The following is a 15,000-nucleotide window of genomic DNA, read 5'->3' as shown; positions in this document are numbered from 1 at the left end:
CTTTCGAGCTTCGAGGGCCCACCCGTTTTACTCTAAGCGGTTTCACGTACTCTTGAACTCTCTCTTCAAAGTTCTTTTCAACTTTCCCTCACGGTACTTGTGAACTATCGGTCTCTCGGTCGTATTTAGCCTTAGATGGAGTTTACCACCCACTTAGGGCTGCACTCTCAAGCAACCCGACTCACGGGAGGCTTCATCCCGGGCGCGCAACGGCGGAGACGGGCCTGGCACCCACTCTGGGACAAGCCCCTGTCAGGGGGACTTGCACCGTCGCAAACACCCGAGAACGTCGCCTCCCATACACCACATTTCCCGACCGCCTGCAAGGACGGGGGATTCGGTGCTGGGCTCGGTCCCGTTTCGCTCGCAGCTACTCGGGGAATCCCTGTTGGTTTCTTTTCCTCCGCTTAGTGATATGCTTAAATTCAGCGGGTTGTCTCGCCTGATCTGAGGTCGACAACGGATACATCGCTTTCGCCCATTCCAGCACGACCGAGTACGACGCCCTGCCACGTCCTTACGGACGAGGCTGGCAGGCGGCACAACGCCTGCGCGCGTGCGTCATACGAGCGGTATGCCGAAAAGGACTCGACACGTTCGAAAACCCAGCGCCAACCGAGTGCGACGCCCTACCACGTCCTTCGCCCAACACGGAGCTACTTATAGACGAGGCTGGCAGGCGGTGAACCGCCTGCGCGCGTGCGGCGCACGAGCAGTTGCGTGGTAAGCGACCGTGTCTGAAGCCCAAACACCACCGAGGCAAAGATCGCCTTAGCAGCGCGCCGCTTCAGCGGGCACCGCAGGGGCGACTAAAACCTGGCGGGAGGCATCGTCTCGTGTAGCGTCGCCCCTGCCCCAACTGGAGTGGCCCAGTCTTTAGGGGACAGAGACTGCGAAGCACTTGGACCGACGGCGGACTACGACGGAACGCTTCAGCTCCGCCAACGGGGCACCCACGCTCTCGAAGGAGACATTTTCCGTTTCGCGGCAATTCTCCGCCGTGCCGTGACTCTTCTCGCTCGCAGACGGCGCTGTCGCGTCGAACCGCTTTCGGGGGCCACCCTTCTCCTCCCCGCTCCTCGCAAGAATCTGCCGATTCCCATTCCTGCGACGAAGCCCGGAAGGGCGCCCACACAGCTGCGGTGACGTGAACGAGCGACCAGCTCTGGAGCTCGACGTACTTCGAAGGCAAACAGCGCAAATTGCGATCGCGCTGGCTTTGCGCACGGCGCGGGAATCGGCCGGCGTTTCATTCCCACGTTTTCCGTGCACGCAAGCGTGCGCTTCCGACTCTCTCGCAAACGTGCGCGCTACATGGCAACAGACGTTCGCGCCTCGTGCTTGGACCGCTCTTTCCCTGCAGGTATCCGACTCCATCCTGCGGCGGTCTTACTAGAGGCGCGCACTCGTCACGCTGCAGTAGTATTGCCTCGTTTCCGTCTTTTCGAAGAATTGGCACAACGGTTTGCCACCGTCTCCCTCTCGTGAGGCCGCTGGCGCGTGGCTTTAGCGCTCAACGTACTGTCCATGATGCCGACGCGGTCAAAACGAGTCGACGGACGCACGTTCCCTGTGCGCCGAAGTCTCTCTTGATATGTGATCCGACCCTCAGACAGACGAAGCCAAGGGAAGACCCAAGGCCGCAATGTGCGTTCAAAGAATCAGTGCTCAGTGTGTCCTGCAATTCACACCAAGTCTCGCAGCTGGCTGCGTTCTTCATCGACCCGAGAACCGAGTGATCCACCGCTTAGAGTCGTGAAAAATAGTTTGTTCAATTCAGTACAGTACAACCAGGGTTTTAGGCACGTGGCGTCTCCCTGTGTGTGGTTTCGAAGAGCGCCTTTCGGCGTGCGCTCCTCCAGTCTCGCTCTTTCGGCGGCCGCGTCTCAGCAGCTGAAAGCCTAATGGCACTCCACTCCTGCTACTCGCGCGTGTGTTTTGCGCCCACGCCTTCCTCGCTTGCCCTCGAGGCACCTTATGCCGTTTGCGCGCACTCGAAGCCGGTTTTACCTGCCAACCATCCACCGGACCCGTGTGTCTCGTGTGCACGTTCACATCGCTCCACTAAAAATTGCAAAGAGCGACAGAGCCATGATTAGGGCTAAGCCGCTGTGGAGTCTTTAACGGCTACACGGCCACGGGCAGGGCTTCACCCCCATCGACGTGCTTCGCTTCAGTCAGCAGTAGGTTCATAGAAGGGCCTCAAACACACACACACTTTCGCATCGGCAGATCGCCGCAGCATAACCGCTGTTGATCCAACAGCCTACTTGAGACGAAAGACAAGAGCCCGGCGCGCGTACTCGCGCAGCTCTCCAAAACCACTCGGCCAGTGCCAGGGACGGCTCCCTGCGCCGGCGCCACAACAAGTCTACTTGAGGCGGAAGACGAAGCCAGCAAGGGCCTGGCCGCAAGTGCGTTCGAAACCGGGACTACAGTCCCTCGTCTGTCCGTACTTCCTCTTTCGACGTGCGGCGCCTTCCCAAAGCGCACAAGTCCGCTAACCGCAGAACGCTTCCGACGTAGCAAAGCCGCGTTTCCTTCGGTACTTCGCAGCAACGCCGCCTTTCCCTCGGCGGCGGGCGAATAGCCTGCAGACGTCGTCGCATTAAACCGCGATCTCGACACCTCGCGCGTCACGAGCAGGAGCCGACCGGCAGCCTCCGGCCCTTTCGGACTCGGTGGCATTTGCCGCGGAGGACGGGAGAGCACTTTAGGCCACGGTTCCTTCCGTACTTGGCAGCCGCACCCTCATACCGACAGTTCCATGACCGACCGAGCGCCACACCGTTCCTTTAGTACTTGGGTGGCAACAAAGTCGGGTCGTTACTCCATACTCGCCGCAGGAAGCGACCGGCAGCCGCCAGCCTTTTCAGACTCGGCAGCGTTTGCCGCGGAGGACGGGAGAGCGCTCGCACCACGGTTCCGTGTGTGTACTAAGCGGCAGCGGCATTAGCTCTCGACCGTCAGTTCCTTGACCGACCGCACGCTTCGCCGTTCCCCTCGTACTGGGCAAAGCAGCAGGTCGGGTCGTCTTACTCCCATTCCGCGCAAGAGCGCCAAAGCGGACAGAAAGCCCACCCAGTGTGCGTTACGCCGTTTCTACCCGCGGGCGCGGCCAAGCCAACCGTCCAAGGTTGCAGCCGGCGTCCACTGGGCGCAACAAATTTGGCACGGGGCGCCCCTCAAAATTCAGGCAGTCCCCGGCATGTTCGGGTATAGCCGTCCCCGCGTCCAAGCGGGGCCAGCGGCGGAAAGCGTCGGGCGCAGCGAGCTGCTTCACCCACACGGGGTAGAAACAATGGCGCTCGCCACCCTTCACAATCCGGTAATGATCCTTCCGCAGGTTCACCTACGGAAACCTTGTTACGACTTTTACTTCCTCTAAATGATCAAGTTTGGTCATCTTTCCAACAGACCGGCGCAACCGAAAGGCCGCGCCGGACATCGGTCCGAAGACCTCACTAAATCATTCAATCGGTAGTAGCGACGGGCGGTGTGTACAAAGGGCAGGGACGTAATCAACGCGAGCTTATGACTCGCGCTTACTGGGAATTCCTCGTTCAAGGGGAACAATTGCAAGCCCCTATCCCAATCACGAAAGAAGTTCCACGGGTTACCCAGTCCTTTCAGACAGGGATAAAGACACGCTGCTTCCTTCAGTGTAGCGCGCGTGCGGCCCCGGACATCTAAGGGCATCACAGACCTGTTATTGCTCTGTTTCGTGCGGCTAGGAGCCGCTTGTCCCTCTAAGAAGGTTGTAAGGTGCTGGGAACCCCGCACCTATTTAATAGGCTAGAGTCTCGTTCGTTATCGGAATTAACCAGACAAATCGCTCCACCAACTAAGAACGGCCATGCACCACCATCCACCGAATCAAGAAAGAGCTCTCAATCTGTCAATCCTCCCAGTGTCCGGGCCGGGTAAGTTTTCCCGTGTTGAGTCAAATTAAGCCGCAGGCTCCACTCCTGGTGGTGCCCTTCCGTCAATTCCTTTAAGTTTCAGCTTTGCAACCATACTTCCCCCGGAACCCAAACACTTTGGTTTCCCGGAAGCTGCCCGCCGAGTCATTTGAGTAACTCAGGCGGATCGCTGGTTGGCATCGTTTATGGTCAGAACTAGGGCGGTATCTGATCGCCTTCGAACCTCTGACTTTCGTTCTTGATCAAAGAAAACATTCTTGGCAAATGCTTTCGCAGTAGTTCGTCTTGCGACGGTCCAAGAATTTCACCTCTAGCGCCGCAATACGAATGCCCCCGTCTGTCCCTCTTAATCATTACCTCGTATTCCAAAAACCAACAGAACAGAAACGAGGTCTTGTTCTATTATTCCATGCAAGTTTATTCAGGCGACTCGCCTGCGTTGAGCACTCTAATTTTTTCAAAGTAAAAGCACCGGCCTTCTCGAGGCACACAATGAAGTGCACCAAGAAAGGACCGGCATGATGTTCAGTCCGAGCCGTCGCATCGGGTAGATGCACTACTCGTCTGGAACTGAGATCCAACTACGAGCTTTTTAACCGCAGCAGCTTTAGTATACGCTATTGGAGCTGGAATTACCGCGGCTGCTGGCACCAGACTTGCCCTCCAATTGATCCTCGTTAAAGGATTTAGAGTGTACTCATTTCAATTACGGGGCCTCAAAAGAGTCCCGTATTGTTATTTTTCGTCACTACCTCCCCGTGCCGGGAGTGGGTAATTTGCGCGCCTGCTGCCTTCCTTGGATGTGGTAGCCGTTTCTCAGGCTCCCTCTCCGGAATCGAACCCTGATTCTCCGTTACCCGTAACAACCATGGTAAGCAAGTAACCTACCATCGAAAGTTGATAAGGCAGACACTTGAAAGAAACGTCGCCGGCTCGTGGCCATGCGATCAGCACAAAGTTATCCAGAGTCACCACACAATACGGGCCGAAACCCGATCGATCTTGGTCTAATAAAAGCACCCGTCGCCCAAAGGGCTTCAGGCTCACTGCATGTATTAGCTCTAGAATTGCCACAGTTATCCAAGTAGGAAGAAACGATCTAAGGAACCATAACTGATTTAATGAGCCATTCGCGGTTTCGCCTTATTTCGGCATGTACTTAGACATGCATGGCTTAATCTTTGAGACAAGCATATGATTACTGGCAGGATCAACCAGGTAATCGTTCAACTGCGCGTCCAGCCTTTCAAGCAGGCCGGACGCCGTTTTTGCGATGCCGAGGCCACCTTCAGGCGCCCCAACACGCTTCGTTCTCGCAAAGGGTAGCACTTTGCACAGTCCGAGACGACGGCGTTCGAGCTCGCTACGGCGCCCTCCCCGCAGGGCCGGGTATCGCCACGCGGCAAGAAGCACGCAACATTCTCGATAGACCGGTTGTGTCGACTCGATCGCGGCTTGCGGTTTCTCTCGAGCCCGCAGCACTGGTGGACCGACCGACACTTGCAACGTAGCCGAGACGGCAAAGCCGCTAGGCGACGGGTCACGCCCGCGCCTTCGGCGCTTTCGTATTTGATTCGTCCGAGGACGATGCGGAACACACTTCGATATCGTGGAAAAAGCGTCGTCCGACAACCAGCCCCTAACGCATCAAGCGGATGAGGCTGCAGACGTCAGCTGTGGGATCCACGGGAGCGATACCGGGGACACGCTTGACGGGCACGAAGCCCGCCGCATATCAAACACCCAGGTCGCTTTGGGGGCGACTGCTCTCTGGGACCCCCATATAATAGCAGCGATAAGTACCCAGACCTCCATGGGGCCGTACTCGTGCCACTTTCGACGAGCGTTTGGCGAAAATCGTGCCGCCTCGTAACGCCGCGAGCAAGATTGAAAGCTTACGTCGGCAGCACAATGCCGAAGTCGTGAAAGCGCAGCGCGTCTACCGAATGCGCGAACGGCAATTTCTCGCTAATGGCCAGTACGGTTTCCTGCACAATTGCCTTTCTGTCGCCCTACGGGGCCCCCGGCCGATCGATTCGAGGCACGCTAGCACGGCCCCTTCGCCATTTCCGAGCACGAGTGCGAACAGTGCGGGCGGCGTGCTCGACGCCCCGGCTGACGTCGTTTCGGACTTTGTCTCTTCGCGTGCTCGCGGCAACGCCGCGGCCAACGACGACGTCTGCGCGGTTCTTTGCCGGTTCCCGGCGTGCTATAGTGCAGCCCTCTGCAGGGTGACACCGGCTCCGTCGTGGCCGTGCGGCGGCTTGTACGCAAAAGTTGCGTCAAAGGCGTCGCGCTCGCGCCGCCCCGGCACACGCGGTTTCGGACTTTGTCTCTTCCAGCGCTCGCGTAGTCGTGGGCACGATTGTCGACTTCGGAACGGTGCGCGGACACCGCCACGAGCACGCGCAAGACGAAAATCGCACTACGGTACAATGTCGGCCGGGGCCCTACGGCCCCTTACAGTAGCAGCGATAAGTGCCCAGACCTCCATGGGGCCGTACTCGTGCGACGCGGCGGCGTACTGCGCCGAGCCGAGCGCCAATATTTGGCTTTTGCAGGGCGGATTCGAGCTCTGGCGATTGCCGCGGTACCGCCGCTCACCGATTCAAGGCACGCTAGCGCGGCCCCTTCGCCATTTCCGAGCACGCGTGCGAACAGTGCGGGCGGCGTGCTCGACGCCCCGGCTGACGTCGTTTCGGACTTTGTCTCTTCGCGTGCTCGCGGCAACGCCGCGGCCAACGACGACGTCTGCGCGGTTCTTTGCCGGTTCCCGGCGTGCTATAGTGCAGCCCTCTGCAGGGTGACACCGGCTCCGTCGTGGCCGTGCGGCGGCTTGTACGCAAAAGTTGCGTCAAAGGCGTCGCGCTCGCGCCGCCCCGGCACACGCGGTTTCGGACTTTGTCTCTTCCAGCGCTCGCGTAGTCGTGGGCACGATTGTCGACGTCGGAACGGTGCGCGGACTACGCCACGAGCACGCGCAAGCCGAAAATCGCACTACGGTACAATGTCGGCCGGGGCCGTACGGCCCCTTACAGTAGCAGCGATAAGTGCCCAGACCTCCATGGGGCCGTACTCGTGCGACGCGGCCGCGTACTGCGCCGAGCCGAGCGCCAATATTTGGCTTTTGCAGGGCGGATTCGAGCTCTGGCGATCGCCGCGGTACCGCCGCTCACCGATTCAAGGCACGCTAGCGCGGCCCCTTCGCCATTTCCGAGCACGCGTGCGAACAGTGCGGGCGGCGTGCTCGACGCCCCGGCTGACGTCGTTTCGGACTTTGTCTCTTCGCGTGCTCGCGGCAACGCCGCGGCCAACGACGACGTCTGCGCGGTTCTTTGCCGGTTCCCGGCGTGCTATAGTGCAGCCCTCTGCAGGGTGACACCGGCTCCGTCGTGGCCGTGCGGCGGCTTGTACGCAAAAGTTGCGTCAAAGGCGTCGCGCTCGCGCCGCCCCGGCACACGCGGTTTCGGACTTTGTCTCTTCCAGCGCTCGCAACCATGTCGGGGCCGACGCCGACGACTGCGTGGTGTTTCAACGATTGCCGGCGTGACACAATGCAGCTGCGTGCGGGATGCCAGCGATTCCGTCGTGTCCGTGCGGCGGCTTGTACGCAAAAGTTGCGTCAAAGGCGTCGCGCTCGCGCCGCCCCGGCACACGCGGTTTCGGACTTTGTCTCTTCCAGCGCTCGCGTAGTCGTGGGCACGATTGTCGACGTCGGAACGGTGCGCGGACTACGCCACGAGCACGCGCAAGCCGAAAATCGCACTACGGTACAATGTCGGCCGGGGCCGTACGGCCCCTTACAGTAGCAGCGATAAGTGCCCAGACCTCCATGGGGCCGTACTCGTGCGACGCGGCGGCGTACTGCGCCGAGCCGAGCGCCAATATTTGGCTTTTGCAGGGCGGATTCGAGCTCTGGCGATCGCCGCGGTACCGCCGCTCACCGATTCAAGGCACGCTAGCGCGGCCCCTTCGCCATTTCCGAGCACGCGTGCGAACAGTGCGGGCGGCGTGCTCGACGCCCCGGCTGACGTCGTTTCGGACTTTGTCTCTTCGCGTGCTCGCGGCAACGCCGCGGCCAACGACGACGTCTGCGCGGTTCTTTGCCGGTTCCCGGCGTGCTATAGTGCAGCCCTCTGCAGGGTGACACCGGCTCCGTCGTGGCCGTGCGGCGGCTTGTACGCAAAAGTTGCGTCAAAGGCGTCGCGCTCGCGCCGCCCCGGCACACGCGGTTTCGGACTTTGTCTCTTCCAGCGCTCGCGTAGTCGTGGGCACGATTGTCGACTTCGGAACGGTGCGCGGACACCGCCACGAGCACGCGCAAGACGAAAATCGCACTACGGTACAATGTCGGCCGGGGCCGTACGGCCCCTTACAGTAGCAGCGATAAGTGCCCAGACCTCCATGGGGCCGTACTCGTGCGACGCGGCGGCGTACTGCGCCGAGCCGAGCGCCTATATTTGGCTTTTGCAGGGCGGATTCGAGCTCTGGCGATTGCCGCGGTACCGCCGCTCACCGATTCAAGGCACGCTAGCGCGGCCCCTTCGCCATTTCCGAGCACGCGTGCGAACAGTGCGGGCGGCGTGCTCGACGCCCCGGCTGACGTCGTTTCGGACTTTGTCTCTTCGCGTGCTCGCGGCAACGCCGCGGCCAACGACGACGTCTGCGCGGTTCTTTGCCGGTTCCCGGCGTGCTATAGTGCAGCCCTCTGCAGGGTGACACCGGCTCCGTCGTGTCCGTGCGGCGGCTTGTACGCAAAAGTTGCGTCAAAGGCGTCGCGCTCGCGCCGCCCCGGCACACGCGGTTTCGGACTTTGTCTCTTCCAGCGCTCGCAACCATGTCGGGGCCGACGCCGACGACTGCGTGGTGTTTCAACGATTGCCGGCGTGACACAATGCAGCTGCGTGCGGGATGCCAGCGATTCCGTCGTGGCGGTGCGGCGGCTTGTACGCAAAAGTTGCGTCAAAGGCGTCGCGCTCGCACCGCCCCGGCACACGTGGTTTCGGACTTTGTCTCTTCGAGCGCTCGCAGCGATGTCGAGGCGATCGCTTACGTCTGCACGGTTTCCGGTGTGCTACAATGCAGCAGTCTGCCGCACTACACCTCTTGGTTGCCGAGGCCAGCACGGCAATTTACTGAAGCGAGCGCATTGCGCCCAGGCGGCAGCGGACTTTGTGCTTTCGGGAGTGCTCTTGCTGTAAAATTTGAACGGCTGCAGCTGCGCGAAGCAAGTGTACCTATTTTCACTCTCTCTCTGTCTGCCTTTGAGGCGACTGTAATTTCACTTTAAACGCAACTGGAGGCGGGAGCAACCTGATGAGAGTAGGTGGACTTCGGTACATGTTGTAATTTAGAAATTGCTTTCAAGCTTTGAGGACATACACCTTCGCGCCATCTGCTTTCCCCGTCTCTTTGGCACTTTATAGTATGTGCTGCATGCTCTGCATTCCAAAGAAACACGCCTGTGTCTCTCCCTCTCTCACGTTCTTCTTCTTTTTGTAGCTGCTGTTGTAGAAGATGCTATGCTCTTTAATCGCTGTAACATAGAGTGCTTGCACAAGCCAACAACTGTTGCGCGTTTTTTTTTTTTTTTTTTCTCTTCCCAAGACGTTTCTGCCATTATTCACTAACTCTCGTTCTTAGTATGCAATGGAGCGTTAGCTCGCGCCATCTACCTTTCTTTCTGTATTGCAAAGTCCGCAGGTTTTCCTAGTTCCGTACACAGATGGCGCTAATGCGTTTTGGCGCCAGGTTCGAACGACCTCGCTGTACTCGTGTTTCCCATTTGAATGTTTCAAAGGGGTTTGCGACAGGGGGTGGTTCTTGTGCAAGGCTGAGCTTTCCAGCTGCGTTTAAGCTATGCTAGCATGTGTGCGTATATATATATATATATATATATAAATACACAAACACACACACACACACACACACACACACATGCATATATACATACACACACACGGTAATGGTAAAGATGATGAGGTAGCACTTTTTTTTTTTTTTTTACAATGCCTGTGTTTCAGATGGCGATCTTTCTCCCCTCTATGTTTCCGGTGGGAAGGAGTGTGCAGCGTTTTCTATATTTATTTTGTCATTCACTTCTATGTTGCTCGTCTTCGTACATGGGGCATGCTACCTAATTCTACCGGTCGAATCGACACGTTGCGATCCGTCCCGGCCTGTGCCGTATCAAAATTTTCAGTGGGCCTTGCGGTAAATAAAAAGAAATGAAGGAAATGCGCGTAGTATATTACAATTGCACACGGGCTTGAAACGAAGCCCTCAAGGAAGGTCACCTTGAGCGGTCGCATTCAGACGGAAGTAAGCATTCCCCTGGCGCGTTTTTTTCCGCTCGCCTGTTCCGTTTTCTACGAGGTTGCCTTGGTTGGTTTCGCGTTACAAGCAAGCTTGCACTCGGGTCTCGTTTCTACGCGACAGCGTTTCGTTAACAGCGAAAGACTGAGGCGTTGCGAGTTCATCCGTGAGATAGGGAGCGTTGAGTCTGTACACAGGCTGAATTTTATAATATTGCCCACGCTGTTGCTGAGGTTACCCATGTCGGCAGGGCGCCCACAAGGCAGTAGTACAATGAAGTGAAGTGAAGGACATCGCTTCTCGGCCTTTTGGCTAAGATCAAAGTGTAGTATCTGTTCTTATCAGCTTAATATCTGATACGGGTTCTATATGGACCCACGATATTAAACCTATTTTTGGAAGTTGGCGGAGTGCTTGAAGCCTGCTTCACCTCCGCCGCAGGTCGGCCCGGTATTGCACTACCTCCGGGATCGGCCCCGCTCACTTAGGTGAGACTTCATTCAATCAAAATGAAGAGCACAAGCTCAACGCGAGCAGTGACTTGACACGCACCATTCCTATACTACACGCAACGATGCCGGTTCGCGGACCACGAGAGTAATTAAACTGCCACTCCATCTGTGTGTAGCGTCGCACTTGTTGCGTCGCAAATGGGACAGCCGCTCCAGCAAATTTCTAGTTATGGGCTTCGAGAAAAATTAATGAAAGCAAAAGAAAGAACCAGAATTCCTATTTGTCCGATGTCTCTGAATGATTGTCTCCTGTAAAGAGCCACTTGGGGGGATGGGGGGTAGGATTAGCCGTGGGGTTCGCAATCAATATGAATCCCACTCAAAGCCAACACTGGATTTTGGAGTTCACTATCGCTTGGATCCGTAAACCACCGCGGCCACGCAAGCTCGCCCTGCCGCCGAAATCCGCTGCCCAAGTGGAAGAAAGATTCCCTATGAAAGAAAAATAGAGTGCCCGATTTCTGGCAACTACTGTGCAGCCTTTGTGTACACATTTTCGCAGCAGTGGGACCGAGCGCCTCGAAAACAAACTTGTCGTATGCCCAAATGTGGCGAAATATATTCAAGGGTTAAAAGGTGCCTCATCTTTCTAACCTGTATGTTACGAAGACCTGTTGCTACCTTTTCATCATGAACATCATCATCATCATCATCCTGGCTACGCCCACTGCAGGGCAAAGGCATCTGCCATGATCCTCCAAGTACCCCGGTCAGGTGCCGATTGTCGCCATGTAGTCCCTAATCTAATCTGCCCTCCTAACTTTCTGCCACCCCCTGCTACGCTTCCCTCCTCTTGGAATTCAGTCTGTAACCCTTAATGGCCACCGGTTATCTTCCCCCCAGATTGCATGCCCTGCGCATGCCCATTTGTTTTTCCTGGTTTAAACTTTGGTGTCATTAACGAGCGTTTCTTCTCGCACACACCCCAATCTGCTCTATTCCGATCCCCCCGTGACGCCACACCCATCATCCTTCTTTCCAGAGCCCGTTGCGTCGCCCTCAGTTACCCTTCGGTAATCCTCAAAGCTTTTTGTTGGGGCACTCGTGGCATCTTTCTCGTTTAATGAAGTCAAATTTTTTTCAGTTTTGGGGGAAAACTCAATGAGCTAGGCGCGATTGTGTCCCTGGCGCCGCTCTCAACAAGATGGCGGCGCCCATGCTTTTTGCCTGCAGGTTCGGCCCTACGCAGAACACGCCTGCCGGGCAGTGTAGCCACGTTGAAGGGGCAAAGCGTAGTGCAGTGAAGCGCTTGCTCGGGCGAAAAACGCAAATATGAGCCAAACAGGAATTTCCATTATTGGAAATTCCAGTTCAGTTTGCGCATTGCGTTCGCCTAAGGTAAAGAACACAAATGCGAGTGCCACAGCAGTCAAGTCAAAGCTTAGGATTGCGTATCATTTTTTTTTTTTTTTTTCTTTTCGTGCCTTTTACTCCTGGCCTGCGTGGCCCTAGCGCGCATGCACACGAAAGTAATGAAATGCTGAAAACACGAAATAATGCGGTGCGGCTGTATCATATCTATTTTGTGCGCTTTGTTCTTTGTGGACTACAGCGGTGTGCGTCATGAGAAAGTTTCGGTGCCCTTCTTGGGTGACCAGTGAAGCTATATTTAAAACCACATTGATTTGTACGGTTATTGCTACAAACTGCGTGTGGGTGTTTTTCTTTTTCGCTGCCAACGATGGGTTATCGCAACCGCGATCGGTTCTGCTGCTACGCTAGACGCGTGCTTGCCAACGGTTGGCTCTATACGCGACCCGCGACGCGTGGTCGGCACATTCAAGCAGTCAATTGCAAACCGTTCCAAGAAAAAGGATGTACTCCACTTGCCACCTAGTTCGACGATTGTACTTTCTGACCCTCGAGGAAGCGCCGCCTTCCCACGTTTTCTATAATACGATAAGATTCAGAGCGACCGCGACCACTTGTCTTTGTCAATATCTCGGAAACGCTTTCTTTGTTTTCTTTTTTTTTTTTTAAATCCAGATACTCAGACGCGCCCGTGTTCACGCGCACTTGTTCTCTCCGATAAGCAGGGAAGCTCGGTTGGGGTGGTGTCGGGCCTTGCGCATGCGCTGCTGAGCTCGTCGCTTCGCCGGCCGGTCGATGCTGGCGCGGTACTGGTAATGAACTTCGACGTGCATGGTGAAACGTCACTTTGTATTGCCACTGTAGACTAGCAATGCAATGTGTTTGCGAGCGATTGGATAAATGAGAAAGCGTGCACTGTCTACAGTTCATGCCCCTCTAGAGTAGTGGAAATGTTGCTCCAAGTGTTAGGTTTGTAATTTGCGCCTACGAACATGAACTAAACAAAGAAAATGGTCTGCAGCCGCCTTCGCTTCATAAAATTCCCGTACGAAGAAATTTCCGTGCGCGAATGAGAGAGCAAAAGAGAGAAACCATGTTAAGAAGAATGGCTGCCTTTTACGTGATCTCGCGCATGAAACCAGACGATAGATTAATTTTAGCCGTTCATTTTGATTTGCCGAATGTAAACCGGAACACTTTCTCCACGCGGTCTTCAGATTTGAATGGCAATCAATCACATCCTTTCTTTTTTTTTTTTTTTTCTGTTTCTTTCTATCTGGAACCGAAAGAATTCAGAACGCCATTTCAATCTTAGATTCGATTAGATATCGCGACTGGTATGCTGAAATATCACGCCTTATCTGGTGTTAACCTTCTTGATCACGGCAATAAAAAATCGCCAGTTCCCGAACTTTAATCGCGCCGAAGATGAACCGATATGCTGGATTCTTATTGTCATGATTTTATAGAAAGCGCTGGTTCTATGGCTAGCTTTGAGGAAAAGAAAAACATCGTTCAGGAATGTATAACTCTAAACAACTAAAAAAAAAAATCTGCCGGCAATTGGTACTACAACGAGAGTACTGAGAATACTGGAAAAGATGAAATCCAATCATGCTGAACTGAACTGAGATTATTTCATCAAGACATGCCCCGAAAAACGTGGCCACTTTCAATGATAATTTCAAATGTGATTTCTTTCTTTTTTTTTTTTCTTTTTTTTTTTTTTTACGACGGATAATAATTATCTTTCCAATGGCGGATGTGAAAATTTCAGAGCACGTCATTTTCGAAATCCCAAGGCCCCGGACGCATTCTCTCTTCTTTAAGTATTTTGGTGGTGCACACGGAGGAAAATTTCGCGCACGTAATTTATAAACTAGTAGTTGATTTTCTAGAAGAACACAAAGTGCTGACAAACGGCCAACCAGGACACAATTAAATTGGTATTACGCACGGTTTCGAAGCCGCGGTAACAAAAGGGTAACAAAGGGACGTTCATTTCGTGGTGTCGATTTCACGTCTCTCACAATAAAAAAAAAAAAAATAATAATAATAAAAACTACTGCATAAAATAGGTTTTCCCAAACTGGATGGTTTCGATCAGCTTTTGAACAGCCCTTCCTTAAATTGAGTTGGCGTTGATTGAGCAGGTGCGGGCCTCTGCTGTTTTGGATTTTTGTAAATGGCATCAGTACTGGACAGTCCGTTCACTTGAGGATCAAAGGAGAAACCCCCCAAAAAAATATCATATCGTGGTGAGAGACGTGGCAGATGAGTACAATTATCGGCAGAAAAAAAAAAAGGAAAACCGCCTCGTACTCAGAAGCCGCTCCTCTCACGTGTGAAGCTTCAAACAAATTGTTTTTCTTGAGACGCTCTATAAAGTTATACACAGCTCCTTAAATGCAGCACCCGCACACAAAGCCAAACGTTCCAAGCTGGAAAGAAAGCATGAAATTCGCGGTGCCCGTTTCCTGTGAAACAACGGGCAACAATACGCCAAGTCCGCTACCACGTCAGCCGGGGCGGCCACACCCCGCCCGCGCTTAAGCCACATATGGCGACTGAAAATGCTCGCCGCTCAAGCTGCGCGCGGCAAAGTCCGCAACCACGTCAGCCGGGGCGGCCACGGAGAGCGCCGAACGCCCGCGCTTAAGCCTGAAAATGCTCGGCGCTTACGCCAGGTAGCGAGAAAAAATGCTCGGCGCTTAAGCCACGCGGGGACTAAAAACTGAAGCCACGGGATTGTTGCTGAAATTGTATGCATTCCGGTGGAGGTCTGTCGGCGCCGGCGCGCGGCAAAGTCCGCAACCACGTCAGCCGGGGCGGCCACGGAGAGCGCCGAACGCCCGCGCTTAAGGCTGAAAATGCTCGGCGCTTAAGCCAGGTAGCGCGAAAAAATGCTCGGCGCTTAAGCCAGGTAGCGAGTAAAAATG

The 15,000-nt window shown here is 55.1% G+C and overlaps 4 non-coding genes across 4 annotated transcripts in view; 1 reads left to right on the top strand and 3 right to left on the bottom strand.

Annotated features, from left to right (window-relative positions):
- The window catches only part of LOC140214746 (large subunit ribosomal RNA), a 3,959-nt gene extending 3,503 nt beyond the window's left edge, over positions 1-456 (bottom strand). Inside the window, exon 1 of the ribosomal RNA XR_011891676.1 lies at positions 1-456. This exon is cut by the window's left edge and continues 3,503 nt beyond it. This is a non-coding gene — a ribosomal RNA (large subunit ribosomal RNA).
- A 1,146-nt stretch (positions 457-1,602) lies between these two features.
- LOC140214748 (5.8S ribosomal RNA) lies at positions 1,603-1,755 on the bottom strand. Its single transcript, XR_011891678.1, has one exon. It is a non-coding gene; the product is annotated as a 5.8S ribosomal RNA (ribosomal RNA).
- Positions 1,756-3,329: 1,574 nt separating this feature from the next.
- On the bottom strand, positions 3,330-5,144 carry LOC140214745 (small subunit ribosomal RNA). The gene has a single exon (XR_011891675.1). It is a non-coding gene; the product is annotated as a small subunit ribosomal RNA (ribosomal RNA).
- Positions 5,145-10,530: 5,386 nt separating this feature from the next.
- Positions 10,531-10,722, top strand: LOC140214750 (U2 spliceosomal RNA). The gene has a single exon (XR_011891680.1). It is a non-coding gene; the product is annotated as a U2 spliceosomal RNA (small nuclear RNA).
- The last annotated feature ends 4,278 nt before the right edge of the window (positions 10,723-15,000 follow it).

Source organism: Dermacentor andersoni, unplaced genomic scaffold (genome assembly GCF_023375885.2).
Source record: "Dermacentor andersoni unplaced genomic scaffold, qqDerAnde1_hic_scaffold ctg00000607.1, whole genome shotgun sequence".
Taxonomy (NCBI): domain Eukaryota; kingdom Metazoa; phylum Arthropoda; class Arachnida; order Ixodida; family Ixodidae; genus Dermacentor; species Dermacentor andersoni.
Note: the sequence above shows the minus strand (reverse complement) of the source record. Positions and strands in the feature narration are given on the sequence as shown.